We start from the raw sequence: 14650 nt of genomic DNA, 5'->3' as shown, positions 1-14650 counted from the left end.
ATGTGGGATCCCAGATTCAAGTTTTGGGTCTTTTCACAGAGAAGTGCCCTTCCAGAACAGGATTTCTGGATGAAAACTGAAGACAATGATTCACTGAAACTCTCCTACACCCCTGAAAGTAACCACTGTAAAGATACATCTGTCAACCACACAAGGAACCTGTGCTATTTACATGGTCTTACAGACCTGTCCAAGACAATAGCTACCAATAATATACACTGAAAAGTCTACCAGCTGCAACCAGGATTCTCACCAGGACCCGGTTCAACTTGGAGAACTGAAGATCCTGACTCCATCCATATTCTAATTAATCGTTATCTGCGATGCTGAATTATTCCCGATTCTAGGTCTATCACCCCTAGGATGTTTGGACACTATACCTTTCCTCCACACCCACCTCTCCTTAGATGAAGAGACCCTTGAGTGTCAGTAATGATTGGGACAGATGCCCATGGCTCTCACTGAAACAAGGAAAAGCACAGCCCACGTCCTGGTTCCACACTGGCAGGACATTCTCCAGTTATTAAAGCCGGTGTTCAATTTCTCTTACATTTCTCCCATGAGGTGCAAGGCCCTGGGAGATGTCTGAACCAGCTCCTGTCAGGTCCTGCTCATCCCTCCAACTGTAGCCATGATAAGGCCTGCCCCTGAGGGATCCGTGAGGGAAGAGCTCCCCACCTGCAATCAATCAGGTTCCTGGGAGTGTTGTGGAGACGTTTATTCATTCTTTCCGTGACAGCTCATTATTCCTTCTCACAGTCTATGTCTGTGGTATCTTTAACTCTGTGGTGACTTTGGCTGGTCTCACTTAACCCTCCAGTATGGTGTCTGTCGTCTAGATTAGAAGTCACTGAGGTGAAGTTAGTACTGTGGCAGGGCTGTCCATCACCGCCATCTACACCAACACTACTGTCAGCCCCGAGGACCACTGGATCTCTGAGTGAACTCAGAGTCCGGACTTCAACCTCATGCAACAACCAATCTTCCCTTCTGCAAAATGTAGGTCAATCCCTTCTTAAGTTTTATGGCCTTATGACCCCTTGAGAGCTCAGCAACCCCAGAGGCGGACCTCAATGCACTGTTCTAAGAAATACGGCCCTTCCAAAAGGAAGTCTTCTGCCTCATTTTCATGTCATGATCTGCCCATTGTCAGGGCAGCTATGCAGACCGAAAGAGTCTCTCCCTAAAAAATAAAATCAAAATATTCTCTTTTAATAACCACAGTCTAATGCTTAGAATCTGACTCAGTTCCTCCTGATACCTCACACAATTAAAAGGTGAATCCTGCCCACCCCAGGAAACAAAGATCAGTGGTTAAAAAAGGTTAAATGAAACGTGCTATTTAAGAAGACATGACCTATTCCCTTCTTATGTATTCAAATACAAACATACAAATGGCCAAGAAGACAAGACCAGGTGATATCTCATAGCTAGTATGAAAACACTTCTTTCTGCTCAGGAATATTGCCTCTGTAGAAGTGACTACCTGTATTTTGGTTCAGAATCTCTCTCTCTCTCTCTCTCTCTCTCTCTCTCTCTTTCTCTCTCTCTCTCTCTCTCCCTCTCTCTCTGTGTGTGTGTGTCTTGGTGTGTGTGTATACACATGTGCTTATGCTTGTTCATATACTCATACTTCAGAGAATACTCATTACCTTAGGATGTCAGTTCCCAGGATGCGATGCACACTGTGTCTTGGGCTAGTCTCTACTGAAACTCACCAATTCAACTACTCTGGCTGAGGAGGTGCACTTGTCTCTCTCTGTACCCTACACTGGAATTACAAGCATGTGCCATCACAGACTGCATGGGTTCTGAGGAGGAATCTCAGGTCCTCATGTTTGTGAGGGGCAAGCACTGTACGACTAAGCTGTCTCATTGTCCCTTGTTCCTCACTAAAATGTTTATATTCTTGTCTGCTGTGATTGAAACATTTGGATGCCTGTGCCAGGCCCCTCTGAGTTCCTGGCATGGTAGAGCCATATAATCTAAGACTGTGACTGTCATCTGTGGCACTTTGCAGCCCTGGACGCAACACTGCTTGGGGATTTATCTTCCTTTACTCTGATACTCATGTTTCTTACCCTAGCTACCAATTTTCTTTAGTTTTCTTTTATACACCATAAATTCATGGTATCGTAAAATTTTATGGCCACCTTAGAGACTAATAGTCATAGATGTGTGATCTGAGTTTTGCTAAATTCTCTTACTGTTTATTTATTTATTTTTGCTCACCTGTTCATCCTGAGAAGCTGATGGAAGGCTCCCCTGATCCGCACACCTTGGTCAGATCTCACCCTGAACAGTGTGAGGTTGCACTGAGCTGTGAGGCAGGCATTGGATCAGTGGAGCAAGCTTAGTCTCTGTTGGCCAGGGTTTGGTAGGGATGCTGAATTTTATTTCTATCACCAGACAATGCATTTCTTTGAACAAAAGTTGTGTGTTTCCAATTTCTTTGCCAATGGTCTGTTTATTCACTGGATGGTCATAACCCTTTAGGGTTCCAGGTGAAGGTTGGAAAAAATCTTCAGACCTGGTTCTCTGATGTGGTTTGAGGTCCACTTGTGCTAACTGGTTCCAACCAATTATTATAAGAGAAGAGGTGACACACTTTTACCTTTAGGATTACATTAACTACCAGCCTTTGCCTCGTGGGTGGTATTTGCCTGCCATGTGTCTGTGCTAACAGTGAGGTGTCCTGTCACCCAACATCTGCTCTGCACTCAGAAGGGAGCCAACTTCTCCTGGTAAAATGAAGTCACCAGGGCAAGCCCCTGTTTTGTACAGTGATCAATAATTTAGAGTTAGAGCTGCCCTGACCTCCATGACACCACCATCCAAGAATAAGAAAGCAGAAGGAACAGAGCAAGAGAAAGTGCTTAAAGCAATGGTGTAGGGCACCCTGATGCCCTGGGGAGTGAGGCTCTGACAGCCATCAATCTCCTGGGTTCCCAACAGTTTGGTCCAAAGTCAACAGCACAGATTTCAGAGATGCCATCAGACATACATATGTGTGTGACTTTGAGGAAGAAGCCACAGGCAATGTTCAAGTGTCACCTGACACAACTGATGATGAAGACTGCAGATCAGACTACAGCAAGGGAGCACCTGTGACAAAAAGGGGTGAGGCTTACAGTGAGTTCCTGGGCATCAGCTGCAGCACCCACTCTACTTCCCTGTCCCAGACACTCGCCCACATCACAGACCACAGACTCAGTTCCCCAATCCTTTTCTCCGTTATTTTTTTCTAGGTATTTTTTCCCACCACAAGCTCAGGCAAGATGGGGCTTAAAATGTTTCTGGAGCTGAAAGTTGAATACACCAGAAATTGTGAATGAAAAGGAAATATTAAAAAAATCAGGAAACATGAAAATATCAGAAAATATAGGAAGCCAGCAAAATATAACTCTGTCTGTATTTGCTGGCCTTTTACTTCACTTTTCTTCTTTCTATCTTTTCTTTTTCTTTTTAATTCTTAGGAGTCAAGGCTTATTTTTATCACTCCGGCTGGCCCCAAGCTTAGAGTATAATTGACACTTGTGACAATCCTCCAGCCTCAGCTTCCCACACAGAGGAAATGTAGGTCTGCAGATGTATACAAGTGGATTTAAATTTTTTATGCAATATAAGATATTAAAAATAATTATATTGACTTAAATATGTGAAATGTCACCTGACATTAAATCATCAACCTATGATTATATGGAAAAATTTTTAGAACACATTAAAATACTAAGAACATTTCATTTTCTACACAAATTATATGTTTACTTTCTTTTGTATTTGGAAAAAGCCAAGAATGTCAGTGGTGAGCACTCGGCTCACATTCCCTGACTAAACTCGGCTTCAACTTCAGAGGACAGAGACGTTGGAGTCATAGTTTCAAATTCATGCAATTGTGCCTAGGTAGAGGGACCAAGTTAAATGAGTGGACTTTGTAGTTTTCTTCATTCTTTAGACAAGATTCAACTATGCCGCCCAGGCTGGCCCTGAATTTGGTGGTCGTTCTCACTGAGCCGCCTGAGTGCTCAGATTACAGGTCAGCCGACTTCTTGAATACTCTGCTCAATCTGATCCTTCTGTCTTAAGGGCTGGCCTAAGTCAGGAGCTATTGCTCTAGACACGTGTCCATGGTTATAAGAATTACTGCACTGGATCATGTCTACCCCAGGAAAAAAAAAACCAGACTTTTAGTCACAGTCTTATGGTAACTATTGTTTGTTATGAGGAGGGAGCACCTCATTTAGGGTTTCCTTGTATATTATTTGGATCCTTGGACTATGGATTCTCTGTCCCCTCAGGAGGACATTCCTGGTTCTTCCTCCTCTGACTGTAGAGTTATGCTGACTCTGCCTTCCTCCTAGGACCAACAATCATGATGGCCAACATTACTCTGGAGAGGGGGTTGAAGACTAAGCTGAGAGTTCATTCAAGTGCTCAGAGAGCCATTGTGATAGAGAGTGGCTTGTGTTAGACCATTGGGACCCCTCTCCTGTGTCCTTACCTGATTAATATACCAAGAAGAAGAGTGAGCCCAGCCGCTCCCTTACCTTTTTTCTTCACCATCGTAGCAACCACAAAGGAGCCTAAGGTATCAATGCATTGATGATTAATATTGCTAAACATAGAATCAATACAAATATATATTGACTCCAGGTGGTAAACACAGATGAGGCACTGTCCACTGTGGGTGGAATCTGGATGGCAGATGAAGGCTGGGTGGGATCCAAGGTCGTTATTGTTGATCCTGAGAAAAATGAGAAAAGCTTTGAGGCTCATGATACACATATTCTGATATCCATACAGGGAAATCGTCACCCATTTCAGGAGAATAGTCTTGCCTTCCCCACTCTGTGGGTGTTTCCTCGTGATCATCTACATAACTACTTACTTGGCACTTCTCTGGAGTCTGTCAACAATTTCCTGAGGCACTGGCTGAAATCCCCCATGGAGCACGTCCTGAGACTCTGGGCTACTTGCCTGTTGTTCTGCCATTGACTCACGGTCCTGCTGGCATCAGGATGACTCTCTCTCCAGGTCATGATTTTTGGATAAAAGTAGAAGGGATACTGTCTATCAATCGTGAAGACCCAGCATCCATCCATGAATATTCCTTGATTATATTGAGATTGTACAGTGACCTGCAAGGTGTGATTACCTGCAAATGACACCAAACACCATCATCTTCCACCCTTTATACAATCATCCTCCCTCAGTGGTCCATTCGCTCTCTTCATGCTTAGGGGTCTGTATTCTTTCCTCCCTGGCGTGCTGCTTCTTACACATTGGGTGCCATGTACCTCAAGGTTGGGTCAATATTCAGCTCTTACATGCAGACACATCCACAACCCCTTCCTGCATATGCTCTGTTCTTCCTCTTCCTTATTTATAATCTCTATCTTTGCATTCTGCCTCATACTTACCCTTGGACTCAAAGAGCCATGACTCCAGGTTCATCATCTTCTGAAAAATGTCTTTCAGGCTTTGGTTCAATTCAGCACACACCTTAGTGGCATTTCCCTTCTTTTCAGGTTTACCCACAGGTGAGTTCTGTCTTTCATCATTAAAAAGAAGGAGAGGCTTTCCATTCACTGAGCACTGTCCAGGTGAGGATCTGTACTTAACAGTGAAGGTACAACTTAGAGAGTCTGTACCTGTGAGAGAAATAGGCAGGTGAGGTCCAAAGTGGGAGCAGGGATCCAAAGGAGTCATGGCTTTCTAGCACTCAGAATCTCTCTGATGGATCAGGAGGAGAAGCCTCTAATCAAGAGTTCCAGCAGTTTCTGGATCTTAATTCTATGCCATAGTTAACTGTCTTAGAACTCCTCAAAGGCATATATGTCACCCGGGAAATTTGTCTTGCAAGTACTTTTATTGTCTAATATCAAGTGCTGAAGTATAAAATCTGTCAGATATCATCCATGTTCCTGGGGATGAAAATCTATCTGAACACACAGGGGGAAGGGAGGCAACATAGAACACATGGAAATTCAACATGGAGCCTGGTGTTGAGGGAAGCTCCTGAGGCAATGCCCCAGTTGTCCTGGACAGGGCAGCTGCTAGCTGTGAGGTCAGTGCTCATCCCTGCTCCCACTGTGCTCTGTCACACAGCACTGTTGGCCATCAGAACTCAGCTTCCCCCACTTTAATCAACACACCTAATGCATTCTCACGAAGAGATCTCTGTCTGTCTGTGACCTGCTTGAAGGCCCAAAGTATCTCCTTAAACCTTTCTTTCCCACCCTTCTGGGAGGTACCATGAGACAGTGGATGGGAAGGTAGGAAGGAAAGCTCAAGAACAGATTCTGAAATGGTCCAGAGCTTGTGAGGAATCCCCAGGGAGGCAGTCTTCAGAGCACAGCCTGCCTTAGATCCAGGTCAGCTGTCTGAGCCTTTCCCTTGGAGGGCTCAGCACTGTGCCCAGCATATCCAGTCCCAGAGACTGGTTTTTAGACTTCCTTCCTAAGGACCCCAGTGGTGCTGAGGACATCACCAAGTACTCTTTTCTCTCAGCTATAACCTTCAACCCTGTAGCCCCTCTATGCCCTCCTGCCATAACTTTTTTTTTTCAGAACTTCTATGTGCAGCGTGGAGGAGGGGAGTAGAGGCAGGAATATCCAGGGTCTCCAGTTGCTGAGTTGATGAAGTGGAGAAGAAGCCTAGGAGATTCCTGGAAGCTCAGGACTGAGAGAACTTCCTGACTTAGCCAGGTCCTTGTTCAGTGCCCCAACCCCCTCCATGTAGACCCCTCCGTGTAGACCCCTCCATGTAGACCCTGGGAGCTCACTATCTAGCATCGCGGTCCTCAGAAAATTCAGCAGCACCAAAAGGCCCAGACTGAGAGAAAGATTGCACTTGGTGGTGGCTCTCGTTGCCATGGTCCTTTCTGAGCCCAGGCGGCCTAGGGTGTGACCAGAGCTGCTGAGAAAATCAGGAATCCTCAGTACCTCCCCGCACAGGATCCAGTGCACAGAACTGAGAAAGTTCCAGGCACCTGGACTCTGAATTCTGGGCTTTCCGAGCTCCATTCTTGCAGGTTCCTAGTGCACCTTTTCCTACTTGTTTCTGGGAATCCCTACAGGACCTGGTAGCTCTGGTCCTCAGTCGCACATGCAGAGATTCCCGAGGTCCCCGAGGGCCAGGACTCTCACATTGGCCACCCCTTCATCTCACTCACCTGCAGCTGCACCCTCAGGGTTCCTTGGGCACAGGGTAAAGAAACAAAATAACCAGTCCCAGGTGAAGGTCCGCAGCGGTGGCCTGAAGCAGCGGGCAGTACCTGAGGTGGAGAAGGTATCAAAGGTAAAGAGAAGCCCACGCCTACAACTGAAGTAGGTAAAGGGTGAAATCCTTAGAGGATGAAGGAGGCTCAAGTCCCAGAACCAGAATGAAGCCTACCTGCCCAGCAAATTCCTTAAGGTCCACGTGACCAAACCACAGACAGTGGAGGCAGTCCTTTAATGTACATGCAGGAGCAGGACACCATTTGTCACCAGTTGCACACATACGAGGTGTATTTTGTGCGCAGAATGTGTCTTCCTTCTGGCCTGTAATCCAATTCACATGAGAGATTAATGAGGGAAATCTTTATATTCTGTATAAACACAAAATCAAATTTATATACTAAAATCATTTGTCTAAAATTTAAGTTGTTTCCTTTTTTCCCATCTTTATTAACTTGGGTATTTCTTATTTACATTTCGATTGTTATTCCCTTTCCCGGTTTCAAGGCCAACATCCCCGTAACCCCTCCCCTCCCCTTCTATATTGGTGTTCCCCTCTCCATCCTCCCCCCCATTACCGACCTCCCCCCAACAATCACGTTCACTGGGGGTTCAGTCTTGGAAGGACCAAGGGCTTCCTCTTCCACTGGTGCTCTTACTAGGCTATTCATTGCTACCTATGAGGTTGGAGCTCAGGGTCAGTCCATGTATAGTCTTTGGGGAGTGGCTTACTCCCTGGAAGCTCTGGTTGGTTGGCACTGTTGTTCATATGGGGTCTCAAGCCCCTTCAAGCTCTTTCACTCCTTTCTAAGATTGCTTCAACCGGGGTCCCGTCCTCAATTCAGTGGTTTGCTGCTGGCATTGTCCTATGTATTTGCTGTATTCTGGCTGTGTCTCTCAGGAGAGATCTACATCCAGTTCCTGTCAGTCTGCACTTCTTTGCTTCATCCATCTTATCTAATTGGGTGGCTGTATATGTATGGGCCACATGTGGGGCAGGCTCTGAATGGGTGTTCCTTTTGCCTCTGTTGTAAACTTTGCTTCCCTATTCCCTCCCAAGATTATTCTTGTTCCCCTTTTAAAGAAGGAGTGAAGCATTCGCATTTCCATCATCCTTCTTGAGTTTCATGTGTTCTGTGCATCTAGGGTAATTCAAGCATTTGGGCTACTATTCACTTATCAATGAGTGCATACCATGTGTATTTTTCTGTGATTGGGTTACCTCATTCAGGATGATATTTGCCATTTCCATCCATTTGCCTATGAATCTCATAAAGTCATTGTTTTTGATAGCTGTGAAATATTCCTATGTGTAGATGTACCACATTTTCTATATCTAATCCTCTTTTGAAGGGCATCTGGGTTCTTTCCAGCTTCTGGCTATTATAAATAAGGTTGCTATGAACATAGTGGAGCATGTGTCATTTTATATGTTGGGGCATCATTTGGGTATATGCCCAAGAGAGGTATAGCTGGGTCCACAGGTAGTTCAATGTCCAATTTTCTGAGGAACCTCCAAACTGATTTCCAGAATGGTTGTACCAGTCTGCAATTCCACCAACAATGGAGGAGTGTTCCTATTTCTCCACATCCTCGCCAGCATTTGCTGTCACCTGAGTTTTTGATCTTAGCCATTCTCACTGGTGTGAGGTGAAATCTCAGGGTTGTTTTGATTTGCATTTCCCTTATGACTAAAGGTGTTGAACATTTCTTTAGGTGTTTCTCAGCCATTCAGCATTCCTCAGCTGTGAATTCTTTGTTTAGCTCTGAACTCCATTTTTTAATAGGATTATTTGTCTCCCTGTGGACTAACTTCTTGAGTTCTTTGTATATTTTGGATATAAGGCCTCTATCTGTTGTAGGATTGGTAAAGATCTTTTCCCAATCTGTTGGTTGCCGTTTTGTCCTAACCACAGTGTCCTTTGCCTTACAGAAGCTTTGTAGTTTTATGAGATCCCATTTGTCGATTCTTGATCTTAGAGCATAAGCCATTGGTGTTTTGTTCAGGAAATTTTTTCCAGTGCCCATGTGTTCAAGATGCTTCCCCACTTTTTCTTCTATTCGTTTGAATTTATCTGTTTTGATGTGGATGTCTTTTATCCACTTGGACTTAAGATTTGTACAGGGTGATAAGCATGAATCGATCTGCATTCTTCTACATCTTGACCTCCAGTTGAGCCAGCACCATTTGCTGAAAATGCTATCCTTTTTCCATTGGATGGTTTTGCTCCTTTGTCAAAAATCAAGTGACCATAGGTGTGTGGGTTCATTTCTGGGTCTTCAATTCTATTCCATTGGTCTATCTGTCTGTCTCTGTATCAATACCATACACTTTTTATCACTACTGCTCTGTAATACTGCTTGAGTTCAGGGATAGTGACTCCCCGGGAAGTCCTTTTATTGTTTAGGATAGTTTTTAGCTATCCTGGGTTTTTTGTTATTCCAGATGAATTTTCAAATTGTTCTCTCTAACTGAAGAATTGGATTGATATTTTGATGGTTGATTGCATTGAATCTGTAAATCGCTTTTGGTAAAGTGGCCATTTTTACTATATTAATCCTGCCAATCCATGAGCATGGGAGATCTTTCCATCTACTGAGATCTTCTTCAATTTCTTTCTTCAGAGGCTTGAAGTTCTTATCATACAGATCTTTCACTTGCTTGCTTAGAGTCACACCGAGGTATTTTACATCATTTAGGAGTATTATGAAGGGTTTTGTTTCCATAATTTCATTCTCGGCTTGTTTCTCTTCTGTGTAGAGGAAGGCTACTGATTTATTTGAGTTAATTTTATACCCAGCCACTTTGCTGAAGGTGTTTATCAGCTTTAGTAGTTCTCTGGTCGAACTTTTGGGATCACTTAAATATACGATCATGTTGTCTGCAAATAGTGATATTTTGACTTCTTTTCCGATTTGTATCCCTTTGATCTCCTTTTGTTGTCTGATTGCTCTGAATAGAACTTCAAGAACTATATTGAATAAGTAGGGAGAGAGTGGGCAGCCTTGTCTAGTCCCTGCTTTTATTGGGATTGCTGCAAGTTTTTCTCCATTTAGTTTAATGTTAGCTACTGTTTTGCTGTATGTGGCTTTTACTTTGTTTAGGTATGGTCCTTGAATTCCTATTGTTTCCAGGACTTTTATCATGAAGTGGTGTTGAATTTTGTCAAATGCTTTCTCAGCATCTAATGAACTGATCATGTTTTTTTTTTATCTTTCAGTTTGTTTATATAGTGGATTACGTTGATGGTTTTCCCTATAATAAACCATCCCTGCATGCCTGGGATGAAGCCTACTTGATCGTGATGGATGATTGTTTTGATGTGCTCTTGGATTTGGCTTGCAAGAATTTTATTGAGCATCTTTTCGTTGATATTCATAAGGGAAATTGGTCTGAAGTTCTCTTTCTTTGTTGGGTCTTTGTGTGGTTTCAGTATAAGAGTAATTGTGGCTTCATAGAAGGAATTCGGTATTTTGAATACAGTCTGTTTCAATTTTGTGGAATAATTTGGATAGTATTGGTATGAGATCTTCTATGAAGGTCTGATAGAATTCTGCACTAAACCCATCTGGAACTGGCCTCTTTTTAGTTGCGAGACCTTTAATGACTGCTTCTATTTCTTTAGGAGTTATGGGGTTGTTTAAATGTTTCATCTGTTTCTGATTTAACTTCGGTACCTCCTATCTGTCTAGGGAATTGTTCATTTCCTCCAGATTTTGAAGTTTTGTTGAATATAGGCTTTTGTAGTAGGATCTGATGATTTTTTTGTATTTCCCCTCATTCTGTAATGATGTCTCCCTTTTCATTTCTGATTTTGTTAATTTGGACACACTCTCTGGGTCCTCTCCTTAGTCTGGCTATTGGTTTATCTATCTTGTTGATTTTCTCAAAGAACGAACTTTTGGTTCTGTTGATTCTTTGTATATTCCTTTTGTTTCTACTTGGTTGATTTCAGCTCTGAGTTTGATTATTTCCTGCCTTCTACTCCTCCTGGGTGTATTTGCTTCTTTTTGTTCTAGAGCTTTTAGGTGTGCTGTCAAGCTGCTGATATATGCTCTCTCCTGTTTCTTTCTGCAGGCACTCAGAGCTATGTGTGTTCCTCCTAGCACAGCCTTCATTGTATCCCATAAGTTTGGGTATGTTGTCCCTTCATTTTCATTAAATTCTAAGAAGTCTTTAATTTCTTTCTTTTTTTTCTTCCTTGACCAGGTTATCATTGATTAGATCATTGTTCAACTTCCATGTATATGTGGGTGTTTTTCCCTTATTGTCGTTGAAGACCAGCTTTTGCCTGTGGTGGTCTGATAGGACACATGGTATTTTCTCTTTCTTTCTGTATCTATTGATGCCTGTTTTATGACCAATTATATGCTCAATTTTGGAGAAAGTACCATGAGGTTGTGAGAAGAAGGTATATCCTTTTGTTTTAGGATACAATGTTCTATAAATATCTGTTAAGTCCATTTGGCTCATGACTTCTCTTAGTCTGTCTATGTCTCTGTTTAATTTCTGTTTGCATGATCTGTCCATTGATGAGAGTGGGGTGTTGAAATCTCCTACTATTATTGTGTGAGGTGCAATGTGTGCTTTGAGGTGTAGTCAGGTTTCTTTTATGTATGTAGGTGCCCTTGTATTTGGAGCATAGATATTTAGGATTGAGGGTTCATCTTGGTGGATTTTTCCTTTGATGAATATGAAGTGTCCTTCCTTATCTTTTTTGATGACTTTTAGTTGAAAATCAATTTTATTTGATAATACAGTGGCTACTCCAGCTTGCTTCTTGAGACCATTTCCTTGGAAACTTGTTTTCCAGCCTTTTACTCTGAGGTAGTGTCTGTCTTTGTCTCTGAGGTGTGTTTCCTGTAGGCAGCAGAATGCAGGGTCCTCATTGCGTATCCAGTTTGTTAATCTATGTCTTTTTATTGGGGAGTTGAGTCCATTGATGTTGAGAGATATTAAGGAATAGTGATTGTTGCTTCCTGTTATATTTATATTTGGATGTGAGGTTATGTTTGTGTGCTTTTCTTCTCTCTGTTTTGTTGCCAAGGCGATTAGTTTCTTGCTTTTTCTAGGATGTAGCTTGCCTCCTTATGTTGGGCTTTACCATTTATTATCCTTTGTAGCACTGGATTTGTGGATTTTGCGTCGGTATATTTCAGTGTCTTCAATTCTATTCCATGGATCTACCTGCCTTTCTCTGTACCAATACCTTACAGTTTTTATCACTATTGCATCGTAGTATAGCTTGAGATCAGGGATGGTGATTCCCTCAGAATTTCTGATATTGTTGAGAATACTTTTTGATATCCTGAATTTTTTGTTATCCCATGTTTATGCTCATTATCCAGGAGACTGCTACCTGGGACAGCAGATGTCACTCTTGATTTCACATTCTAGCAGATCCAGGAGATGAATTCAAGCCTCTGAGTGCCCATTCATCTTTGAATTGAACAGTGGACACATTGTTGATTTGAAAATGACACCACTCATTACTGAGTGATCTGCTTATTAGGCCAAGCCTTGATTCATGAAACAGATAAATGTTTAAGAGTATTTTTTTTCAGGCAGTGGAAGTGCGAGCCTTTCTTCCCAGCACATTTAATATCCTTTGTAGCACTGAATTTGTAGAAAGATGTTGTGTAAATTTGGTTTTGTCATGGAATATCTTGGTTTCTCCATCTATGTTAATTGAGATTTTGCAGGATACAGTAACCTGGGCTGGCATTTGTGTTCATACAGGGTCTGTATGACATCTGTCCCGGATCTTCTGGCTTTCATAGTCTCTGGGGAAAAGTCTAGTGTGATCCTGATAGGTCTGCCTTTATATGTTACTTGACCTTTTTCCCTTACTGCCTTTAATATTCTTTCTTTATTTTTGCATTTGGTGTTTTGTCTATTATGTGACGGGAGGAGTTTCTTTTCTGGTCCAATGTATTTGGAGTTCTGTAGGGTTCTTGTATGCTTATAGGCATCTCTTTCTTTAGGTTAGAGAAGTTTTCTTTTATGATTTTGTTGAAGATATTTATTGGTCTTTTGAGCTGGGAGTCTTCACTCTCTTCTATAACTATTATCCTTTGGTTTGATCTTCTCATTTTGTCTTGGATTTATTGTATGTTTTGGACCAGTAGCTTTTTCCGTTTTACATTATCTTTTACAGTTGTTTCGATGATTTCTGTGGAATATTCTGCTCCTGAGATTCTCTGTACTATGTCTTGTATTCTGTTAGTGATTCTTGTATCTACGGCTCCTTGTCTCTTCCTTTGGTTTTCTATATACAGGGTTGTTTCCCTGTGTTCTTACTTTATTGCTTCTATTTCCATTTTTAATTCCTTCAACTGTTTGATTGTGTTTTTCTGGAATTCTTTCAGGGATTTTTGTGATTCCTCTCGATAGGCTTCTACTTGTTTATTTATGTTTTCCTGCGTTTCTCTAAGCTAGTTCTTCATAACTTTCTTGAAGTCCTCCAGCATCATGATCAAATATGATTTTAAATCTAGATCTTGCATTTCTGGAGTGTTCAGATATTCAGTGTTTGCATTGTTGGGAGAATTGAGCTTCCATGATGCCATGTAGTCTTGGTTTCTGTTGCTTGGGATCCTGTGCTTGCCTCTTGCCATCAGGTTGTCTCTGGTGTTACTTTGTTCTGCTATTTCTGACAGTGGCTAGACCGTCCTATAGGCTTGTGTGTCAGGAGTGCTGTAGACCTGTTTTCCTGTTTTCTTTCAGCCAGTTATGGGAACAGAGTGTTCTGCTTTCGGGTGGGTAGTCTTTCCTGTCTACTGGTCTTCAGCTGTTCCTGTGGGCCTGTGTCCTGAGTCTCCCAGGCATTTTGCTTGGAGCAGAAAAGATGGTCTTACCTGTGGTCCTGCAGCTCAAGTTGCTTGTGGGGGCCTTCTTTTGAGCTCTCCGTGAGGGCAGCAACCAGGAGGGCCTGTGCTTCCTTTTCCCGGAGCCTCCGTGTACCAGGGTCCCAGATGGCATTAGGTGTTTTCCTCTGGAGTCAGAAATGTGGGCAGAGTGTATTCTCTTCTGGATTCCCAGGCTTGTCTGCCCTCTGAAGGTTTAGCTCTCCCTCTCACGCAATTTGGGTGCAGAGAACTGTTGATCTGTTCCCTTCAGGTCCAGGCAGTGTCTCCCACCTCATTTTTTTACTGTACAATCATGGCATTGACCTAACTGGTACCAGCCCTCTGCTGTCTATAGACATCAACCTACATATCAGATATACATCTCTCTTGTTGCAATGTAAACCAAGACAATACCATTTCAAAACAAATACCAACTAGACATAAAAAATAAATGGTATATGCTAACATTAGCAATAAAATTCTCCCTCATAAACAACAGCTATATACTTTCATTCCTTTAAATAAAACATAGAAAATTGTTCCCAACCATCTTAATGAGGTGTGAACAAACATCAAACAAA

This window comes from Rattus norvegicus, chromosome 1, assembly GCF_021556685.1.
Source record: "Rattus norvegicus strain SHRSP/BbbUtx chromosome 1, alternate assembly SHRSP_T2T, whole genome shotgun sequence".
In the NCBI taxonomy this organism is placed as follows: Eukaryota; Metazoa; Chordata; class Mammalia; order Rodentia; family Muridae; genus Rattus; species Rattus norvegicus.
This window is presented reverse-complemented; position numbering follows the sequence as displayed.